Raw genomic sequence first — 20,820 nt, 5'->3', positions numbered from 1 at the left:
CTGTCCAAGGCGGCCATTGTGATTGGTGTAGGGACCACTGCAATGGGGTCTCCTTGTGGGAGAGAGAGATTCAACTCTGAACACAGCACAGGCAAGTGGGAATTTAGAGCCAAGGAGCATGGTGGGGGTCAGTGGATGGAAAATTACTAAGAGGAAACATCAGGCCTAATGTGGGGGCAGGAGCAGATTTCTGGCTAATGTGACTGTAAAGGATTCTTGCTGAAGGCAGAAAACAGGGATTGGATATCATCTGAGGGGTGGTGAAACAGGAAGAACCTCCTCGAAAACTGAGGCGGCTCAGATCTTGTTCACAGTCCATTATACAAAAGGTGGTATTCCCTACGCCGGGTGTCCCTCAGTTATGATGCAGAGACCCCGCATGGGCAATACCTGCCTGAGCCACTGCAGGCTTGTTCAAATGAGAGGTGGGAGACAAAGGAAACTGACACAAATATGACAACCGTGCTGCTTCCTATGCCTTTTGTCTCTGACTTAGAAGTCTCACAGTTTTCTGTTGAGTATCCGTGAAGCTGGCAAACTAATTTTATACCTTATGAGTACGTTAAAATACCACAGAATTATATATATGAATTATAATATATATATTTTATATATTCTATATATATACCACAGAATTATATATATATATATAAAATACCACAGAATATATATATATATATATATATATGCTGATGAAACAGAATTAAGTTATTGACAAATAATGAGGGAAAGAAAGGAGGAGGAAGAATGAAATATTTTAAGAAAAAAATAAATAAAACAATAGATATGACTTGTCTAATCTTTCTATAATTTATTTAAAAATACTATCTTTTCTTAAAAAGAGTCAAAGAATTCTTTGAATTTTTTTAATGAGCTTATTAATTAAAATGCAATTTGTACCACTCAGACCTAGTCTTTGCATTAACAATACAACTTAAAATATAAAGTTAAAGATCATATTTTTAAGGGTGTCTGGGGGGCTCAGTCAGTTAAGCATCTGATGATTTCAGCTTAGGTCATGATTTCAGGGTCATGAGATTGAGCCCGGAGTCTGGTTCTGCACTGGGCATGGAGCCTGCTTAGGATTCTCTCTCTCCCTGTCAGTCTGCCCCTCCCCCATTCACACACTCCCTTTCTCAAAAAACAAAAAAAAAAAAAAAAAAAGAAAGAAAAAAGAAAGGTTATACTTTAATTCATTAAATGCAATTGTAGACACATTATATTTATGCTTTATTGTTTGTCACTATTTTTTTGTTTGAAATATTTTTCTTTCATTCACTTTTTTAGGCATAAACTGAAATCACAACAGACAATGGAAAATTCATTCCTGATTACTTTCACTGCACCAATTTTTGAAAATTTTAAATAAGCCACTAACCTTACTCTAGAATGGATACAAGCAATCAGACTGAATAAGAATTTACTTTTCAATCAACATGAGAAGTAGTCAATCTTTTTTTTTTTTTTTTTTTCCCTGTCTGGCTAAGAAGATGGGATTCAATTTACTTATAAATCTTTTCATACAAAACCAAAGTTTTTGCATTAAAAATGGAAGGGAAAAAAAATCAAGCAGTGTGATTCAGATTTGATCTAAGAAAATTAGGAGAAAACCAGTCCTGACTTTTACATCCAAAATACACAGAACATAGACTTATAAAGGGGAAGGGGCAAGAAGACCAAAGTAAATTTAAGATCAAATGTTCTTTCATTTACTCTTGATTGTTTTTCAAAATAATTACATTTATAAAAACATAACTGGCTGTTTGATACTTTGACTTTTCCCTGGCTCAATCCTCCATTTTTCCACTTCCAAGTAACTCGATCTAAGAAATGTTGAAATATGATTAAACAGTAGCAGTAAAAGAAGTTACTTCTGTAACAGTAACTTGTTACTGTTAGAAACAGAGGTTTCAGTTAAGAGTTCACTCACAGATAACAAAAACCACTCTCGGTACTTTAGGTGATAATAATAATAGTAATAATAATAATTGAATTTTTAATGTTGATGGTAGTTTACAACACGAATAACAAGAGAAGCGCCAGGTGATTAGCAAATGCACTTCCAGCCCCAGAATCACAGGTCCCTTGCTGTGGTGCAAACAGCCGTCAATACTGCCTCAGGTAAGGGTGACTGCAAAACTGGGCTCCCTCCTTGCTGTCCAAATCAATGTCTTCCACCTTCTCTTTCTCCTTATTTGACTCAATTTCTAATTTAAGGATCATGAGGACATCTGAAAAACAGCATATGAATCACTCCCCACCCCCACCCCGACACTCACTGCCAGAGCAATGTAATTTTTAGTATTCCAGACTCTACAGTCCATAAGGCAGACTGGAAGGAAATAAGAAAAGAAAAATGTGTCAAAAAGCTACGCAAAATTGTTTTTCCTCCAATGTATTTATGGAGAAGGAAGCAGTGTAGACATTATTTACATTCATCTCATAGCCATGGAAAGAGAACTAGGTTGGGTTATTTCCTCTTATATTGGAAATTGATGTTCTCTCTAATACCATTAGAAGGAACCCAGGAAAGGGTGGCTGAGAAGCTATTGATTTTAACAGGTATGTAGCTCCTTAAGAAACGACACCCTAAAGATGGACAGCTATGGTTTAGCAACAGCATGACAACTTCTAGCATCCAATTCCACACAAAATAGAAGGTTGTCTTATTTAATTGGTTTTAAAAAAATAGAGTATTTTACGCTTGCTGAAGGGAGTCAGCCTTCACAGAGTCCCATTATTATAATGACAGAATGCTCTTCAATTTCTTGAGTGTTTTATGATTATAGTAAGGCATCTTCTGTGCAACTTCTCATTTAGTTTTAGAAGTACAGATATACGGGCACCTGGGTGGCTCAGTTGGTTAAGCATCTGACTATTGATTTCTGCTCAGGTCATGGTCTCAGTGTTGTGAGATAAAGCTCCGAGTGGCGCTCCGCACTGGGCACAGAGCCTTTTAAAGATTTTCTCTCTCTCTCTTGCTCTGCCCTCCCCATCCCTGGCAAAAATCTTCATATATATATATATATATATATATATATATATATATAATATATATTTAAGTTTTATATAAAATATATATTTTAAGATTTTATATATAAGATTTTATATATATATATATATATGTGTGTGTGTGTGTGTGTGTGCTGATGAAAGCTATATATTTTATTTTATTTTTTATAATGGCCATGTGATCTCTCTTTACAATGAAGGACACTCATGAGTCACTGAGTCATTCATCACATTCATACAGACCTTACTGTCTGTTTTTCTGACTGTCCATAAGCTACTATTTCTTAACATTGGTGACTATAAGAGTTTATCTAATTCACAGAACTAGTTTACATAGTATTTCTAGAAAAAACACAAAAGAAAGAGAGAAATGAGCAGAATCCCAAGTTAACCCATTTACAGAGTGAAAAACAAAAAAGAAGGAATTGAAGAATGATATTTAATAAAACAGAACTCCTTATCAAAGGTTTTAAGTTTTAGGTAATGCTCTGTTCTGTATTTTAATTTTTATTACTAAAGCTTATATTCAATAAGGTAACATATGAATCTCTCTTTTTAAAGGAATGCATTAAAAAATAAAAGGAATGCCATAAGTAAAATGGGATGAGTTTTAATACATTCATAGTTTGAATGCTCTCTCTCTTTTTCATATCTATAACTTCTGAATTTTGGAATAGATAGTTGTGTTGCTTATCACTTACCAAATACATTACCTGGTCCTGAAACAACATGCAATACCAGGCAAAACCACTGTTTCATATTTTAAAGTTTTAAAATATTATTACAATCATTTTTGCAGATACCATTCTCCAATATCATGACAAATTTTAATTGCATTTATTTACTTATTTATTTGAAAGATTGTGTTTATTTATTTGACAGAGAGACACAGTGAGAGAGGGAACACAAGCAGGAGGAGTCGGAGAGGGAGAACCAGGCTTCCCGCCAAGCAGGGGCCCTATGCAGTGCTCTATCGGAGAACCCTGGGATCATGACCTGAGCTGAAAGCAGACACTTAACGATTGAGACACCCAGATGCCCCAACAAATTTTAATTTTAGACAAGAATAACATTTTCTTTTGTTTCTCTAAAAATCCAGAAAATAAACTGCTATAGGATACGTTGATATGGTGGTATTGTCGCTATTTGTATTCAATTCTGTTACCTCCTTCTCTGATAATATCAGGGATACTTAGATAATTAGCTGGGCATATGGCTTTCCAGAAAAGATACTACATTTCCAAGTTCCTCCCACAACAAATTTCTGGCCGACTATCTTGTTTGCAGCCAATGAAATCATAGAAGAATCCAACGTAAGAGGGCATCCTTTTCTTCTTCCTTTTATCCTCTTTCTATAAAGCAGATGTGGTGGTCACCTTTCTTGGATCATTTATATGAGTTCAACTCCTAAGATTATTTAAGCATAAAAACAGAAGAAACCCGAGTTTCTGATGACTACCCAGAGCACCACAATGATATCAACTCAGAGATTTATTTAAGAGAAGAACAAACTTCCATCTTGTTAAGAAGTGATTATTTTAGGAATACATCATCACATCATGTATTTTCATGAATAAAATAGCATTTCACATCTGATCTCAGCCTTTGGTTATTTTTTAAACTAGATCCATTTAAATGTAATCCTAACAGCTCCTCACATCATGCAACCATTTATCTTGAAACTGACAACAAATGTACAAAATAGTTAATCTAATAAAAGGCCATCATGTACGTACACACCAGCACCCCCACATTTAATCAAACACTGTATAACATATAAAGAATATGAGATTCTACAATTTCTCCTGAAATCAACTTTAATATGTCCATGGCAATAGTATATCAAACACACATGTATATTAATGTATATTAACAAATACATTACAGGAGAAAAATGGAATACTTATTTGCTTATTTATTTTTTTAGCTGACTCTAAACTTAAGGCACTCTGTTGAAGAAAAAGAAAAAAAAACCTACAGGTAAGTAATCCAGAGATAAATTTAAGAATCCTAACTCTATTGTCACACATATTACAATTTTCCAGATTCTTGTGCCCTCATCTGTGAAATCAAAAGTTTCTAAAAGTCTCTTTCTCCTCTATCATTTTGTTGAGCAGGAATATTTGTTATTTTAAAATATAAAACTAGTTGGGGACATGGGTCATATAATAACATTTGGTATATTAAAACTTTTTTGAAATATAATTTAATATCTCCCTCCCCTTCTCTGCTGCCCCCAGATTGAGTTTCTTTCTTTCTCATTATGCTGACTGTATAAAGAGGCTACTGATGTTGCAATAATCAAATATGTACTTGGGAGATGGTATGACATCTCAGAAACTGTACTAAACTGGAATTATAAATATATGTAAATATGTATGTTTTATATCTATGTAAATGTAAATTATCAACTCATTGTAGCTTTAATTCTTTCACTAGTTAGCAATGTCATCTTAAGCAAGTCATTTAACATTTCTGAGCAGTATTATCTATTCTTATTAGAGCCTTGCTAGACAAGATTACCTTCATTCCTCCTCGAGCTTTAAAATTATTTTATAATATATTATTTCATTGTATGTATAAAAAATGTATTCACTTTAAAGATAAATCTACATGTAGCCAGAAAAATATAAAGGTGTTCATTATTTTCTGGAGCTATACTGACATCCTTTGGTAAGGTTTTGACCGAATACAACTTAATGTAGAGATAGAAGAACAGAGAGATGGACAATTAGATGCTTGATAAATAAAAAGAATCACCCAGATATATTTACATCTACCTCCACACACATTTGGGAGTGAAACTCAAATTTCTGAGGTGGGGGGAAATATATATATATATATATATATATATATACATACACACAGACATATACAGTCTCCTTTATATATAAAGGAGACTGTGACAAGTCCAAAGCCTAAATATTTTAATGACATTAATTGCACATTTAAGTTATGAATAAAATATTTTATCTGCAGAATATAAAAATGCAATGCATATAAGATTAAGGAGACAAGACTGCCTCATAGACATTCCAAAACGATCAGTAAGGTATGATCTCGTATGGCAATAAGTAATAAAAATAAGGTATCTGGAGAATCAAAAAAGAAAGTTCACTGCAAGCAAAAATAAATAAAAATCATAAACCTCCACCCAAATCACTCTGGAAACGTATCAGATCTGGCTGCAACGTGACTTGGCACTCCGTTAATACTTGTATTTCAGTAGTCTGGTGTAAGGATGGTGCAGGAATATATATGTCAGAAGAAGAAGTGTCTATTAAAGAAGAATTGCAAGAAGCCGTCCAGTTCCTGAGATTGCGTTAGGGACGCAGCCGGATTAGATTGGGCTGATTACCTTAGCCTCGAAACAGAGAGTCTTTCTGCCCTGCGGGGGAGGGGAAGCCTTTCATCCCCAGCCCTCGTCTCAGATGCGCCCTCCCCTTCGCATTCACTTGCAAATAGCTGTGTGCTAGCAAAAGCCAGCACTTCCCCAGTCTCTAACCTTCCCATGGCGAGTACTGCCGCTCTATCAGCAGAACCTTTCTCTCCGAGTGAGGAAGGGCTTTTTTCCCCTCCTCTCCTTTTTTTTTTTTTTTTTTTTTCCCCTTAATCAGAAGCCCTGAATGAAAGCCAATCAGAGAGAGCTCGCCCCCGTGTTCTTCGGTTCCCTGCCGTCCAGAGTTGAAAGTGATGCTGAGAGAAGGCTTGAGTTAGATTGAAGTAGCATCAGTGATAGAAAATAACAGCCGAAAACAAACAAAAAGGGGACGTAGTGACAATTTCTCCAGGGTGATTTTGGCTGGAACCAACTTCCGTTATCCAGAAGCTGATAAAAAAGGTAGGAAGACTTCATCTATTCCCCACCACCACCCGCCGCTCCCCCCCCCTTTTCCCCCACCAACCCCCTTAAGGTCTTTTATTTTCTTTCCAGGGGATTGGGAAATGTTTGTTTTTAAGTTGTATTTAACAATTATTTCCAAATAATTATCTTTAACACATGAAGCAATCAATAAGCATAAAACTCTCTATATTAGATTCTAGAAACAACTGCTTTGAATATCTCTAAGAGGTAATGTAAAACTAGATAAATTATATATTATGCTCAACAGTGGGTCCTGATATTAGAGTTTGTGAATTCATTCACTCTGAACAAATGCCAAAAATATATCATGGAGTGTAATTTGTCACGCTTATACTTGTTCATCTTTATTTTAAAAATCAGTTGAAGAGGTAACCTTGTTGCTGTGAACTCTAGCATCATCTAACATTACTTTGCATTCCATATGAATGGATCCACTCTGCACTTATTTCTGGTCATAGTTCATCGTACGTTCAATATAAAGAGAAATGACAGGCAGAAGACAGATTCTTTGAAACTGTCAATGGCCACTAAGCATCTACATAAATAAAATAGATTGGCATTCATCAGAAATAGAAGAGGCATAATTCCTACATTCACATTGTGTATCTGAGTCAGAAGTGAGAGAGGAAAGGGGACGAAGGGGTCTAAATGCATGTAGTCAGCAATTGCAGCATTTATTGTCTCTGCTGCAATAAAATCCATATTTTATGTGGTGTTAAATTAATGCAGCACATTCCAAGTCCAAATGCATGTCCCCAACAAGTAACTACTGATAACACTGTAAGTATGGGCAAAAGCAATAGTCCGAAAGTGTTTTTACGTCGCTATAATAAAAACCGACCACCTCCTTATCATTAAAAAGGGGAGGGGGATGTACAGGTGCAATCAAAGACAAACATCGTTTTAAAACTGCCCTATCATCTTTTGCTTAAAACAAAACAAAACAAAAAAAGAAACACACCAGAAACCTCTTTCCTATAATAGTGGTTCTTCATTCCAGTAAAAGCTTCTGTTATCCAAAACTGCGCATCCATTACTCTCAGCTGCTGGGAAATGCATTATTTCTTCTTCTTTTTTCTTAAAGGATCTATATTAAAAATCATCTGTCCCTCTGATGCTGACAACTGTTATACTTCAATGCATATGTTAGTAGACTTTCTCCCTCTACACCATCCCCCTCTCTATCCTTCTTTAAAATGTAGCTACAAGAGCTTCTCTGTGGTGAATAACACTTGGCAAGAGTGTGCTCATTTTTTTAGGTCTGGTATGGTGAGGATTTTTAATTAGTAGAACTTTCATGAAAACATTATGTCATTGACAAGAGCTCTAGATTCATTTTTAGTTAAAGTGATGAAGAGAAAAGGAAGAGGTTGTGTCATAGAGAAGTAGGTAAATAAGTTGCATAAATCATCCACCTTGTCCCTGTTCCCTGCGGGGTAGTAAATGAGGCACATATGTATTCAGTGTCTAATGCATAAGGAAATAGTCGTTTATGAGGCGAGGGGAGGACGCACATATAAGCAGAATGTGTCTGTGTCTTAGGGACCCTTCAAATACAAATTCATTCTGATGACAAAAAACAGAGAGAAATGCTTCTTTCATTTGCTTTCACTTTTTTTTTCCAGCTGTTATTAAAGTATGAGTCAATGTCTGTTTTCAGGAAATCAGATACTTTTTTGGTTTCAAATACTTGCTGCTAACAAATTGACTTTCCTGGTGAATGCATATGCCCTCCCTGACTCCAATCAAAGAATAGAATTCCGTGCACTTATATGTCTTGTGGAGGAGGCGGGGGGAGCCAGGAGAATAGGAAGGAACATATAGTGTGTAAGGCATCCACATACATATGCATGTATGTGAGGTCAGTGGTTAAATTCCCTGGTACCTGAACAGTGCTTTAGGTGATATTCCTAGATGTTTATAAAAACTAGCTATTTGGTGATACCAATACTAGACAGGTATTCAATTGAATTTTACACTATTTTTTTAAATTACTATATGGATATTTTTCTTTAAAAAAGAAAAAAAAATAGGATAGAAAATTGATTTTTCTACCTAGGGAGATATAAATTTCTGGCACATTATTAAGAAACTAGTATAATATGAAAGAGGTATTTTTTTTTTTTCTTGAAAGAGTATACTTGAAATTGAAAGGTTAATTCCAAAATGTATGAACCCTGTTCAGGCTCTAGGATTCATTTCATGATCTTCACTTAATTTCTCATAAAAACAAATAACTGAGGCAGAGTATATATTATCTAGGGGATTTTTGGACATAAGACTTCTTTTCTCTGTCTTAACCTACTTTGCAGCAAGTGATAACACTGTGTCCTCCTGGAATATGTCATTTTTATACCAAATCATTCCGCTAGGCTGCAGCACACGAACAGCATTAGCAGCAATGATGCTGATTCAGCAGCAAAGTGAATCATATTTTTGTTAAGTGTTATTATCAGTAAGAGTGTTGCATAGTAAGCAATTAATACAACTCATGGATATAAACCCAACTATCTCCAGTCTATCCCTTGGGTTTTAAAAGCACCAGCCATAATACATTGTTATTTCGACTACGCAAATTGCATTCTAATACTGTTGTCACATTAGAAATGCTCGTAAAATACTGAAATAAAGTAACAAAGTATGAGCAGAGAAATATAAGCATTATTTGTATCAACCATAAGTAATTTTATGCAGAGATTTGACCTCCAAACTTCAGGTCTATGTTTGAAAACTCTACTTTTGTTTAACCTAAAATATTATCTGGTTAGGGTTTCAGAAAAGCCACTTTACTAACCATATTATATTTAGCAGTCATGTCTGAAATAGGCTGAAGTTAAAAACCAAGTAGCAAGAACAGTGCTCTCATTCTTGTTAGGCTTATACTGAGCAATGGTGATATTGACGAAGCATTGTACTAAGTATATATGGTCCCTCTTATGAATATTTTGCAAAGGAAATCAGAGCCCAAGGAATATCATCATGAACACATATTTGAGAAATGAAAGCAAACATAGGAAAATATATTTTCCCTTTCTTGACACTTTGTTCAGACCAGTGAATTCACTGAGAAAATTGTCTTTTGTCATAATTAAAATAATTTGAAATATGCAGGTAGAAAGAAATGCCCTAAATTTAAACATTTTTAAATCTGCCTTCTTTTTTTCTAGTTGAAGCAATTGGGTTATGTCCACAGAGCACTAATGTAACATTCCCTGTTTTTATCTCTAATAAGTTCAATACTCAAAATTACAGTTGTTTTTTTTTTTTTTTTTTCACGCCTAGGAACGAGAAAATTTCAATCAACAAGGAGTGCCTGTTTTCTAAGATAACAATATCAGCTCAGGGTCACCTCTCTTCACTTCTTCCTTTCTTGCTAAACAGCAGCCTCACTTCACTTGACATTTTAGTATGAGACTTGGAGCCCTTTCAAATCCAGTTGTGTTGTCTTTCGTAAGGATATCTAAAGTATGAGGCCATTTTTGCCTTTGCCATACCTCCTTTGTCACTGCTCACTTCAACTAACTCAAAAGGCAAACACTGTAAGAAAGCATCGAGCACATTAAAGTTGCAGATTGCTGGGCATGCATTATCCTTAATGTTATATTAACATTGATCAGTTAAATAACCTGAGAGTTTCGTAAAAAATTGTTTCAAAATAACTTTCACTTAACTCTTTACTATCAATGCAACTTCTTGCCAAAAAAAAAGTAACTTGATCTTTTCAAGAATAAAGATGCTGTGTTTTCACAAATGTCTTTGTATTTTTATCCCATTTTTCTCTTGAACTGCATGTGATGATCTAACCTCTCCAGTACTAATAGATGGTTGTTAAACATTACCACATTGGTGGTGGGTTTAAAGAAAGGGGAAACTGGAAATTGAAGAAGAGTGAATAAAATAAAATTAGATTTTACCTCATTTTAAGGACTCAGGGCATTTCTTGAAAATAATGACTGCCTTTGGGAGTTGCAATGCCCTCATAGAAAAACCCCCTGGTAGCAGAGGGATGTAGTAGAGAGTTTGTCGGTAACATTATAGAGCACTTTACCAAACCATGTGCTCTCTATATGCTCCCCCTTCTTTTGAAAAGCAGCCTTGATTCTCCATGCTCTCCATGATGCACAAATACATAACGTTGAGTAACATTTTGACTTCAGGACAGAATTAAACAATAGGCTACAAGGTATAATACAACATTGCTTCACAACAAGGAATTCAGCATTAAGTGACATGTCTAAGCACTTCAGAGCCCTGCTAATGCTCAGAAATTTTGCAGTGCACTCTCTCTCTCTTTCTCTCTCTCATACCCCCTCCCTTTTTCCCTCTCTCTGTCTCCCTCTCCTCCCTCCCCTTCTTTATTTATGGCAATTACCAAGGTCCTTGCATGAGTGTTCCATGTGCTTTTTAAAAATATTACCCTATATGAAATAATATTTCTCTAAATCTTGTGGTTTTTATAGCCAGTATTCTATCAGCAGTCACATTCTACATTTGATTTATTACATTATTCTTTGCATTATAGCATAAAGTGTATGACAGTTCAGTTGGCTGGGTTCATGTCCTTTAAAACTAAAGCAATTCTTTTAGATGTTCTAACACCTAGGCTTTTAAGGAATTGAACTTGGCATCAATGTAGTTTACTTCACTAGCAAGCAAAGTATGGGAAATTCAGCATTTATTAATGGAATGACTTCTCCAAAGTATCAGAATGTAGAGTGCATAGACATGAGTTATTATGTTCCGTACATCGGTTTATTGATTGGGAATCTTTGTTGATTTACTGTAACAGAAGATATTGAGATAATTTGACAGTCCTGGTTTTAAAAATAAATTAAACATAAATTGCACTTTCCAGGAAGCAGTCTTTCATTAGACATGTTGATTCTTCTTTGTTGCATGATGCAAATATTGCCAGTTTGTAATGTAAGAATGTAAACTGATACATAATGAGCGAACGTCTATTGTAGATATTGTAAAGAACTATCATTGCTCCTTCTTATTTTCGGTAGAAAATTTGGGAGACATAAACTGTAACCATAGTCAAGTTAAGCAGAATATATGGAAAATTAAAATAATCAATAAATTGAATAAAGTAGTTTTTTTAACTTGGGTTATTCTGGTAATTCTCTGCAATGTTCATACAGTACTTACAAATACGATACTCAAAGTTGAAATTTGACATGGTTACATGAGTAGATCAAAGATAATCAATATATTTGCCTAGGTTATTAAGAACTTTTTTGCATAATGCTAATATAAATTTTTTAAATGTGACTGTTTCGCCTTTTGTATGTAACTCTACTCCCAATAAAACCAAGTTAAATCAACTCCATTTGAAACCATGGTAACTTCTGGGATTTCTAAAAGTAATGAATAATAACCATAATTCTTGAATCAGACTTCAAATTTTGATGAAGGACATAATATTTCTGGATAATTTAACTTACGAGAATTGATTTTAAATTATTAATATTTTATTTAGGTAGATTTGAATATATTTATATTATCTGAGGGACTTTACTGATTTTGTATTTACCATATAAATCTAAATGTAGAATATATTTATTATTTTATTTTAAATATTTGCTTTAAATAAACTAGAATATTCAAATTTTACTATCTCTAACTCATTGGTTTAAATCTAAATAATATGATTCACTATACTTTTAATGCCAACACTATAATATTTATTTGCTTTGCTTTTAAAGAAAAGGGAAGAAGCCATTGGAATAGAGTAATATATGTTGACTTGTTAAATCAAATAAGCAAAAATTAAGTACACAATGACTAAAAATTAGCTTAGTCAAGTGTAACATTTTCTTCTTTTCTTTCTTCTTTTTTTCTTTTTGGATTTCTTCCTAAATCATGGTAAGTTGGAGGTTGTTCTTTCTCTGTCGTCTTGAACAGTATTTTGTCACCAGAGTGACTTTTTGATGTTTAGTCTCTGAAGAGAGAAAACCACCAACATGCACATTTATTCTCTCTACCTCTAGTTTCCTGAGTTTGAGGACAGTGGTCCCCCTTATCCATGGTTTTGCTTCCCACAGCTTCAGTTACCCATAGTCCACCATCATCTGAAAGCAGATGATCCTCTTTCTGACATATCCTCACAAGGTCACTAGTGACCTCATGACACAGTGCTTACATCATTCACCTCATTTCTTCCCATCACATGGGCATTTTATCACCTCACATTGTCTTGAGAAGAAGGATGAGTACCCATATTTTGAGAGAGAGAGATAGAGATCACATTCGTGTAACCTTTATAATATTATATTGTTACAATCGTCCTATTTTATTATTTAGTGTTAATCTCTTAATATGCCTATATAAATTGGACTTTATCACAAAAAGTATGTATCAGGAAAAAAAAAAAAACAATTTTATGTATGGTTCGGTACTGCCTGCAGTTTCAGCCATCCACTGGGGGTCTTGGAATGTATTTCCAGCAGATAAATGGGGACTGCTGTAAAAGCCTTTGCCTATAAATAATAACCTATGGAAAGTCTTTATTTCTTGATCAATTCCTTCTCCAAGGCTTCAGCTATTTTTTTGGAGATTTGTTCAACATAGCATCCTAAATACAAGCATGGATCTAGAGGCACTCTTCCCTCTTTCTCCTTGACTTTTTCTTCGCGTGTATGCATGTGTATAATTGTGTGTGTGTGTGTGTGTGTGTGTGTGTGTGTGTGTGTGTATTCCTACTGAAGTTAAGAGTGGAGATTTTCTATAGAATGTCTCTATGAAACAAAGGAGTATTTTTTTTCCCTATAGACATAAAACTTTCTGAATGGATGCAAGTAAAAATATGCGAACGCTCCATATTGTCTAAGAATCTCTTCTGTTCTAGCTACTATGACTTTTAAAATTTATGCCCAAATTTTCCACATTTAATACCTAGTTATTTCTACATTTTGAAAATTAATTTGTAAAAATTCACTATCATGGGAATAGACACAAATATTTCTTACATTACTAATAAATAAATAAATAAATAAATGCTGGGGAAATGAATTAGCCCTACAATCTAAGTTACAATGGATCATATCTTAACTAAACTTTTTTTTTAGAATTGGATTAGTGTTCATCAGAATATGAAATTTGAACAAAGTGGGGGGAAACAGTGTTTTCATTTTTAGGACAAAGCCATGTGATTGTTAGGTGTATAATCTGTACTTGGCATCCAGCACAGGGGAGATTTGAAATTTGAGAAATGACTACATAATCTTGACCTCAGAGCAAAGACATCAATTCATTTCATTTTGTAGGTGGGATCTGTATCAAACTCATTTCTGGGCAGGTTCAAGGTTAAAAAAAAAATGTGTGAATTAGAAGAGCCTTGTCCTTTGTAGAAGCCAACTAAGATGTCCGATATAAACCATTGTCCTCAAAAAATCCTTGTGAGAACTGTCAATTTTTAATTGTGGCAGCAGGTGAAGTACCGTGATTATCTAAAGTTCACAATCATTAATTTAACTCTCTTTGGTTTTAGGCTATCATATTCTTTTGCATGTTATATTTTTCATTTTCATTTTACTTTATAAGTTTAAATAGTTTCTAAACAATAACTTGTTCAATTTTCCCTCAGCTTCTCATTGATTTTATTCATTTTGGAGGAAGTTTCTATGAGCCGGACCCTAGTGCCACATCCAGAGATATAAAGATGAATCCAGGGCAAATCTTGTCCTTGAGGAGAGGTGGTTCTAATGTAACATAGTCACGATAAATATACTCACAGTAAATACTAAGAAATATTAGACAGTTATGTTTTAAATATTTCAATTTTCATAGAATAGCAGTGAATTAGGTACCAGAATATCATTTAGGCATTCACCTGTTTCTCCACCTAACACAAAATCTTTAGTTTTGATTTTCTATTATTTAAACCACTGGGTGGAAAAAAAAACTCTCAGTATCTGGCTTAATTCATTCATTCTCTCATTCCTCCATTTGGCACATATTCTTTAAGTGCCTACCATAAGCCAGGCACGCTGCAAGCATCCAGAGATACACACAAGGAGAGAGAGAGAGAGAGAGAGAGAGAGAGAAACCCAACTAAAACAAACAAAACCTCTGCTGCAGTGAGGCACGAGATGAATAAACGCATGATTTGTAATTATTGCCCAGTTTTGGTCAGAAAGATGAGTAGAGTAGTACTGCATAATTTTGAAATGAATAATATGGGGCTCTAATTCACCTATTTTTTTTTTAAATTGTATTCGATCCACATGATATCTTTCAAAAAAATGTCAGAATGCGTTAGATTAGTTCAAGATCCATTTTTGTGTACCCTCAGATTCATTCAGTGGATTCTGAATTGGTGTTTCAGTTAGGAGCCGCCCTCTTGGCTGGTGATGTATGTTTTACTTCCTTTTGGCGGTAGCCAATTGTCGTCTTGCATCAAGGACCCAAATTTGAGACCAATATGTGCATCGCAGACAAAAAGTCTAATGAAAAGGTTGTAACTGAAGACCAGGTAGACCCCCAAAATCTATTGCTGAAAATCATTAACAGAAGCTCCCACATCCCCTCAAGTAATTAAAATACTCTCTGCCATGGAAGCCATTGAGTTTGCAACTTGGTCACTCTGAGAAAAAGCTTTCCTGCTACGGTATTCTGTTTTTGCGAGGACACCTGATGAAGGTTGTATATAATAGACTACGCAGTCATAAGGCAATATGCCAGAGGCATCGAGATTGCCTTTCTTGGAATGGTAAGACTGGCAAGAGTGCCTTTCCTAGAATTTCTTTGATGGATAAAAGCGTAGAGGATGGCACCAAGCTGTCTAGCTTCAAATCCTGTCACTTACTATGTATTTAATATTTAATATTCCGGATAGATTTCATCTGGAAAATGAGGTGGAGAATTGTACCTACATAATAGTGCGTTTGTTATGATTTTTAGAAATTATAAATGTAAAATACAATACACCTGAAAATAGGTGTTCTAGTGCTGCACGTTATTGTTACCTATTATTTTTATTGGTATTATTATTACTATATATAAATTCATGTGATCTATGCTTTTTTTTTGAAAAAAATTTTAAAGATTTAATTTGAGAGAGAGGAGGGAGAGAGAGAGAGAGCACAAGCGGGGGTGGGAGGAGCATAAGGAGAGGGAGAAGCAGACTCCCCGCTGAGCAGGGAGCCAGCTGCTGGACTACATCTCAGGATCCTAGGATCTTGACTGGATCCAAAGGCAGACTCCTAACCGACTGAAATACCCAAGTGCTCTGGACCTATGCTTTTTAAAATTAATATCGAAGGTGCGACCTGGGCTACCAATTTTTCAAAATTTTTAAAAATTTTAACTTATACCATATAACAATAATTTGTGCTTGAATGGAAAGTTCTTGTTGTTTTAGGTCAAATTCTGTCACTAATTCTACTGATAACATCACAAACTCTTTATTTCATTTTTTGTTTGTTTGTTTGTTTGTGAAATGGAAGTTTGAATCACATAATTTCCAAAGACACAGCTTATCTATGGTTAGAATTCGAAAGGGCTGCTACGATCTACTGCGGTAACTGACAAGGGCTCAGTATATAACTGTTATATAACTGTTATGCTCATCCCCTAATGATTAGAAAATGTTAGCTGCATAAAGAAAGAGTGTAACCAGAAAACCTGAATTACATTCGCAGAATCACATATAGTAATTGCATGAACTAGGGAATTAATGGATATGAATTTTGAAAATGATGCTAAGGACCTAAAAAGGGGACAGATGAGGGAAAAAGCATTAGAAAAATAGAGACTTGGAGTTGTGAGTTCCATAAGCCACATAAACTCACTCAGGTGAAACATGAACCATTTCTGAATACATTATAGTAATGGTTCTTTTCACAGATTCTCCTTCTTGAGGTCAGAGTAATGAGAATTAGAACAAGAATGATGAACAGAGGTAGTGCATTATAGAAATAATCCCATTAAATTTTGGATACCCATAAATCTCAAGAATAATTCTGCAATCTATATTACAAGCTGAAAGGTCAGTGGACTACCGCTTTCTTAGACTAGGTTCCAGAAACTGTCTGATGAAGACGTAGAATCTACAGCAAAATGTGGAAATTTTAACAGGTTTTATTTAGATAATTCTTTCTTTTCATCCTTCATATTTAAGGTGGTATGAAGATCAATTTAAAATCACTTTTTTCCCTTCCTGTCTTGGGGCTCTATATGGCAATTTAAAAAGCATCTGAAATGAATTTTATGTTACAGAAACAAACCAAAACATTAAGGTCATAAAAATACATATTTCTGTTAGTCCATAAATATCTTTCATTCTAAAACTTCATTTTTAAAATCTAGCATTATATCACAGTTTTCATTTTTTAAATTTTATTTATAACCCAGGACTAATTAATATGCATACTTTAGAAGTTCACATATTGAATGAATATACTTAGTACTTTATTATCTAACCACATGTGAAGGAGAGGTGAGTCATCGTAGAGACTACAAAACTTAGCCAACAGATATAATTCTCTGAACATAATAAAGTTGGTCATTTTTGTCATAGCTATAGATTTATATTTATTATGTATTTATTTATTTAATCAAATTCACTGTCTTCTTATGTCATCTTTATTATCTGCTGTGATTATTTAATAACATTCATCCCCCCCCCAATTTTATTATAATATTTGGCTAAGTGATTTAATCTTATGGCTGATTAAGTTGTCTAACTTAAAATACGTTAATATTAGATATTTTAGTTTACTAGATTTTCTCAAATCATGTACTTTTAGCCTTCCAAAAATTAAAAATTAGACAGGATTTCTCTTTATTTTTAAAATTCTTTATGCTAGAGAAAAAGTTCATTAACTTGCAGGTATTTTCATTTAGTTGGAAATCAGGTGAGAATCAAATTATGCAAAATTAAAGGTGAAATTAATTATAAAAGCCTAAACAAAAGAGATGTTGTTGAATAATTAATTATGCAGGCTAAATAATCATTTCCCTTCAAAATTCTTCAAATTCTTCAAGGTTTTAAGCCATTTGATGTGTTGTTTTGAATAGCTGCATTTTAAAATACTATCAATTATACTTCAAAAAATTAATTAGAAAGTTGAAATGAGTTTATATTTCCTAAGTATTGTCCCATTTATAGGGTAAATTATTGCTAATATTTCTGGTAAAATTCTATTCACCTTTTAAGAGGCAAAATAATAATCTGCGGTCTTTGGAGCCACCTTGTGGTCATATTATAGCATATTAGGGAATGCTCTGGTTTCAGGTTCTTTTCCAACTAAACAAACACTTGGAAACATTGAAATCAATGTGAACTTAAGGGCTAAGAAATAGCATTAGAAATGGATCTTTTTTGATGAATTCAATTTAATTTTTACATGTAAATGTACATGTAAGGGTTATTATTTTGTAAAATCTAAACAAAATATTTTAAACACTTTTGAAGCAAGATGCAATTTTTAACTTAAAATATATTTTGCTGTGTATCTTCAAGTCAACCCAAACGACTCCTTAAATGTTCAACTTTCTCAAGCAAAGTGTCTTCTAACGTCTTCTGGTCTACGTCACAAAGAAATCAAGGGCTGCGTTATTGCAAAACTTAAATGTAAATATGCAGATGGCATGAAAAACAAACAAATGATCCTTACTGAATGTGCTTTTCAGTTGAGCTCATTGAAAGTTTAGGATGACAAATTTGTTTGCATTAATTTTTCCATAAATACTAGAATAACTTTTACTTTGTGTGGCATAACCTAACTCCAAACATCAAACCTTTTTTACTTTTTTTTTTTTTCTTCTTCTTTTTCAATTAACCAAATAACACACTTGCATTAGAGCAGGACTCACACACAGTTACCGCATCTCTTATTTACAATGAAATACCTACACTTAAAAACAAAACAATAAAATTCTTTTCCAGAAACTAAAAATAAGCTCTTCTAGATTTTTTTTTTTTTTAAAGATTTTATTTATTAATTTGACAGAGAGAAATCACAAGTAGACAGAGAGGCAGCCAGAGAGAGAGAGAGGGAAGCAGGCTCTCTGCCGAGCAGAGAGCCCGATGCGGGACTCGATCCCAGGACTCTGAGATCATGACCTGAGCCGAAGGCAGCGGCTTAACCCACTGAGCCACCCAGGCGCCCCAGCTCTTCTAGATTTTAAAATCTGGAACAGTCATCCCTTATATGGTTTTACTCCTCATTGTTTAATTTATTCTCTACAGGTAAAAATAAAGAAATTTGATTAGAATATATTTTCTTCACTCATTGCCCATAGCAAAAGATGAGAAAAAAGTTTCCTTTGATTTATTTCTATGTCTAGAGCTATATCTATAGTTATCTCTATTTTCCTATTTGTCCGTACCACTGGGCACATTTATGTGACCGTCCTGAAATAACACTGTTCATCAGCATATCTTCGTCATCAACGTCGTCGTCGTCATCGTCGTTGTCACCTGACTCAAACTTCAGTTCCAAGACTGGACATGGGTTAGCTTAATCCCAATTACACCCCACAATGTGATCAGCTCCTGAATTGTCTCTCTTGGGGTACGTGGGATGATTGACTTCAATTAAAAGAATAAAGCTCATTGGGAACTGAAGATAAACTCATAAAATTACAAAAAAATCGTATGACGATCATTGCCACGTTCTGTGTGAAAGCCATAAGGTGTCCACCTTTATAGAGCAAATAGTTTTCTGTCTCAATTTTGAACACACCAGGTAGCCTCTTAATGTAAAACAAGTGGTCAGGGCATGTTATTTCTCATGCACAGCCCGATAGTCTGACTGAAAACAAAGATTACCTCGCTTCCCACTAAGCTATGTTCCCTCTGTCAACAGAAGTGCTTCTATTCTAAGAGGTATTATTATTGATTTGCTTTTATTCTCAAAAGACTGCTAGGCCTTTTTTTTTTTTTTTTCTGCTGCACACTGTTTTGTTTTTATTTCAAACAAACATATAAAGTATTTATTTCAACTCCAAAAGGGAGAGAGAAAGTTAAATGTTGTGTTTAAGAGTTTAGTTAGAAATGTTTAAAGTTTAGATGAAACCTTTTGATGACATCATTCTCACATTTAGGACTCTTGCTTTGGGCAGTTTTTTTTGCAGAATGAATGGTAGGCAGACTATCGTAAATATGGAGTGAAACTGCCCTGGTGAGTAGAAACTCAGAAACAACCCAAAATACTTTGAGTTAAAAATTTCTAGTTCCTTCTCAGTTTTAGTTTAAAACATAGCATACCTATTTAGCCTCAAGTGATAAGAGAGATGTCCATCATTAACCATCATTCCTAAGACCATATTTGAACATTTTATCATTTTTACTTAGGGCTAAAAATGCACTGTTTGTACGTTTTAATTCCCCCCGATATGATTTTTGATTAATCTTTTTAATTCTAACTCTATAAAAATTATAAAATTGATCATTTTTCTGATTCTAACTCAATGCTACAGAAAAGGTTCAAATTACATCTTTCCTCTTCCATTCAACCATATTTTTTTTAGAGTTTTTAGTATGTTTTGTAGAGTTTGCTAGGAACTTAGGTAATGGTTATAATTTGGTCCTTTCCTCAATGAGATGAAACTACAGTAGGAGAAAGCAACATTTAAAGGAAAATACAGGGGCACCTGGGTGGCTCAGTGGGTTAAGCCTCTGCCTTCAACTCAGGTCATGATCTCAGGGTCCTGGGATCGAGCCCCACATGGGGCTCTCTGCTCAGCGGGGAGCCTGCTTCCTCCTCTCTCTCTGCCTGCCTCTCTGCCTACTTGTGATCTCTTTCTGTCAAATAAATAAATAAAATCTTATAAAAAAAAAAAAGGAAAATACAGGGGTGCTTGGGTGGTGCAGTTGGTTAAGCATCTTACTCTTGGTTCCAGCTCAGGTTGTGATCTCAGGGTCCTGAGACTGAGCCCCCATGTTCAGCTCCGCACTCAAGGCAGAGACTGCTTAAGACTCTCTCTCTCTGTAC

The 20,820-nt window shown here is 34.5% G+C and overlaps 1 protein-coding gene across 1 annotated transcript in view; it reads left to right on the top strand.

Annotated features, from left to right (window-relative positions):
* The first annotated feature begins 6,474 nt into the window (after window positions 1-6,474).
* LOC131831614 (cadherin-10) overlaps window positions 6,475-20,820 on the top strand; it is a 172,493-nt gene continuing 158,147 nt past the window's right edge. The window contains exon 1 of the mRNA XM_059173703.1: window positions 6,475-6,853. The gene's annotated coding sequence lies outside the window, so the exon portion shown is untranslated. The remainder of the gene's footprint in view (window positions 6,854-20,820) is intronic.

This window comes from Mustela lutreola, chromosome 5 (genome assembly GCF_030435805.1).
Source record: "Mustela lutreola isolate mMusLut2 chromosome 5, mMusLut2.pri, whole genome shotgun sequence".
NCBI lineage: Eukaryota > Metazoa > Chordata > Mammalia > Carnivora > Mustelidae > Mustela > Mustela lutreola.
Note: the sequence above shows the minus strand (reverse complement) of the source record. Positions and strands in the feature narration are given on the sequence as shown.